This window comes from Abrus precatorius, unplaced genomic scaffold, assembly GCF_003935025.1.
Source record: "Abrus precatorius isolate BTA unplaced genomic scaffold, Abrus_2018 Scaffold4, whole genome shotgun sequence".
NCBI classification, from domain to species: domain Eukaryota; kingdom Viridiplantae; phylum Streptophyta; class Magnoliopsida; order Fabales; family Fabaceae; genus Abrus; species Abrus precatorius.
Window position 1 is genome coordinate 5,315,437 of NW_020874384.1, and position 3,628 is coordinate 5,319,064.

Genomic DNA, 3,628 nt, shown 5'->3' on the forward strand with positions numbered 1-3,628 from the left:
ATTTATACCTTTCAGATCTGCAATACTCCATCCAATTGCAGATTTGTGTTCTCTCAAAATTCTGAGCAATTTTTCCTCTTGTTCTTCCTTATCATTATTGATGATGACTGGATTTTCATGTTTCTCATCCAGAAATGCATACCGCAGGTGTGAAGGGAGTTGTTTCAGTTCTAGCCTTTGCCTTTCCTCTTCTTTATCATCCTTTTCTAGCTTCTCCTTCACTGAATTTTCTGCAGATTTTTGAATTGGCAGAGCTTCTAGTTGCTGCTGCACTTCCATAATGTATTCTTCATGCAGAAGTTCAGATTTGTTATTTCCTGCAGATATTATTTCTTCTAACACAGCAAGTTCATCAATTTCATTAATATGGCGTTGTGTAATGAAAGCATCCAATATATCTACCTTTATACATGTACTATCTTCAATTGGATATTTTAAAGCTTCAAACACATTAAACACTACCTTCTCATCTTGAACTCGAAGCATAAGTTCACCTTTCTGCACATCTATTAAGGCTCTCCCGGTTGCAAGAAATGGTCTCCCTAGGATCAAAGGAATGTTAGAATCCACCTCCATGTCCAGAATTACAAAATCTGCAGGAAAAATGAACTTGTCAACTTTAACTAATAAATATTCAACAACTCCATATGGATAAGTGTATGATCTATTAGCTAGCTGTAGTGTAATGTTGGTGGGCTTCACTTCCTCTATGCCAAGTTTCTGCAGAACAGCCAATGGCATCAGATTTATGCTTGCTCCCAAGTCACACAATGCTCTTCCCACAGTGCAGTTTCCTATTTCACAAGGAATGCTAAATGATACAGGATCTTTCAGCTTTTGAGGAAGCTTTCTCTTGAGAATGGCACTGCACTCCTCTGTCAAAGGTACTGTTTTATAATGCTCTAGCTTTCTTTTTCTGGAAAGTAGTTCTTTCATAAACTTTTCATATGAGGGCATTTGCTCCAAAGCTTCTGCAAAAGGAATATTAATTTGTAATTTCTTAAAGACATTCATAAACCTTTCAAATTGTTCCTCTTGTTTAGGATTCTGGACTCTTTGAGGATAGGGTAGCCTCTTGTATTTTTCTGGATCTATTGGCTTACAAGCTTCCTCAAAGAGTTGCTTTTTGGTTTTCCTTTCAGAATTCATAGGAACATCTACTTTTTCTTTTGAATGGTCTTTCTTCAATAGCTTAAAATTTCCTTGTTGCAGATCTTGTTCAATTTTTCTCTCTGCTACATCATTCACTTTCTTTTCTGCTGGTTTAGGGCTTGCAACTACAGCTCCACTCCTTGTAGTTATGGCTTGACATTGTTCTTTAGGATTGATTATTGTATTGCTTGGAAATCTTCCTTCATCCCTGTTGGATAGTTGTTCAGCTAATTGTCCGATCTGTGTCTTTAGTTTCTTCATGGAGGCTTCTTGGTTTTTAAAGCTTGTTTGAGTCACCTTCATGAATTGCAGCATAGTCTCTTCCATCTCAGTCAACCTCTCATTCATAGGTTTGGAAAATTTTTGATTTTCTTGAGGATGAGTGGATGAATTCCTCTGAAAATAAGGTTGTTGTGTTGCTGGACCTGCATTAGAAAAAGGCAAATTTGAATTAGAATTCTTTGCAGCAGAATATTGATTATTTCAATTAGAATACTGCTGAGTTCTATTATTCAAAAATTGAAATCCAGGGGGATATGATGGCTGTTGTCTCTGAAAATTATTCATATAATTCACTTGCTCTTGTGGTTCACTTGTGGATGCCTCAAATGCACCATTTGCATGGTTTCCTCCACAAAAATCACAACTTAGCTGACTGGTAGGCATACTCCCTGTTTGCAGATTGTTGATTTGTTGTGTTAAGGCAGCTAATTGTTCTGAAAACAATTGATTTTGTAGCTGATTTTGTGCAAGAAAAGTTTCCAGAACTTTAGCTTCATGACCAGAGTTTCTTCCTTGATTCCTTGAGTTTGAATTATGATACATTGAAGATGCCATCATGTCAATAATCCTTTGAGCTTCTTCCAAGGACTTTGTATTTAATGAACCTCCAGCAGCAGCATCAACCATTGTTCTTGTTACTGCATTCATCCCATTATAAAAAGTCTCTAATTGCATCCAATCTGGAATACAATGATGTGGACACCTTCTAAGCAGTTCTTTGTATCTTTCCCATGCTTCATACAATGATTCTCCTTCTTGCTGCACAAAGGATGTAATTTCTCCTGTCAACATAGCAGCTTTGGATGGAGGGAAGTACTTAGTTAAAAACTTATTCACAAGTTCTGTCCAGGTTGTGATGCTTCCTTGTGGTTGAGCTTGTAACCAACATTTTGCTCTATCTCTCAAGGAAAAAGGAAATAGCCTCAATCTGATAGCTTCTTCACTAACTCCATTCATTCTTATGGTGTCACAAAGCTGCAGAAAATTTGAAATATGCAGGTTAGGATCATAAGAATTTCCTCCAGCAAACTGATCCTGTTGGACTAAATGTAGTAGGGCAGGTTTAATCTCAAAATGGTTGGCTTGAATAGTTGGCCTAATTATAGAAGAGTTAAAACCTTGCATGTTAGGAATAGCATAGTCCCCTAATGTTCTAAATCTGTTCTGCTCTGTCATTTCTATTGCTGGATTTGGTTGTCTTAAGGGTGTAGATGTTCTTTTCACTCTAGGATTACTCTGAGATTCTGGAGAATGGACAGCTTCTAACTCACTATCACTCCCTATGGCTTTTTCTGCTCTAGACTCTTTTCTCAATCTTCTCAAAGTTATGTCTATGTCAGGATCAAAGACCAGAATTGATTTATTCTTGTTTTTACCACGCATATACAAATCAGTTTGAAGCAAAATTAGACTACAATTGATATTCAGAAATGTACAACAGAATTCATGCAAAATCTATCAGTAAAAGCATATAGAAACTTAAATCTAGCAATTGCAGAATTGTAAAATCATGTACAAATGTGCAGAATGGCAATTACAACTATGAAGAACAATGAAAACTGAAATTATGCAGATAACAAAGATGTAAAAATTCTATGCAGCAGACAGAAATATTATGCAGAATATTACACAAGGTGCAGTAAAATTATGCAGAAAGCAATTTGAAAGCAAAGCAACAAAATAAATACTTAATCTAGTTACTTTTCTACTACTAATGATATTGAAATGCAAAATTCCCCGGCAACGGCGCCAAAAACTTGTTGTTCGCAATCTACACTAGCAAGTGCACTAGGATTGCAGCAAGTGATGAGTAAATTTAAGATCCAAATATTCTCTACACAGGGAATTTAGATTCAAGTATCACTTCATAGAATTATAACCATTTAAGCTTTTTCGAAATTGTAAGGAGAGTGGTAACATCTAATAATAGCAAACTGGAACAATTAAAAGTAAAATGAACTTGCAGAAAACAGAACAATGAACACACAGTTATGTGATAACAGAGGGAGAAACCATAGCTAGGGAATTGCTTCACCAAAACTCCAATGTTAAACCAATAAAGTTCTGAATTAACAAGCAATTGGAAAGAATGACAATCAGTTTCACATTATATTATTCAGAGGTTAATTCCTTAACTCAGTGAACCTAACATTCAATTAAACCATTCTAATTCCTTAGATCTGATTCAATTCAA

General features: G+C 35.7%; 1 non-coding gene across 1 annotated transcript; it reads left to right on the forward strand.

The window, feature by feature from the left end:
• The first annotated feature begins 2,119 nt into the window (after positions 1 to 2,119).
• On the forward strand, positions 2,120 to 2,226 carry LOC113866453. The gene has a single exon (XR_003505093.1). It is a non-coding gene; the product is annotated as a small nucleolar RNA R71 (small nucleolar RNA).
• The last annotated feature ends 1,402 nt before the right edge of the window (positions 2,227 to 3,628 follow it).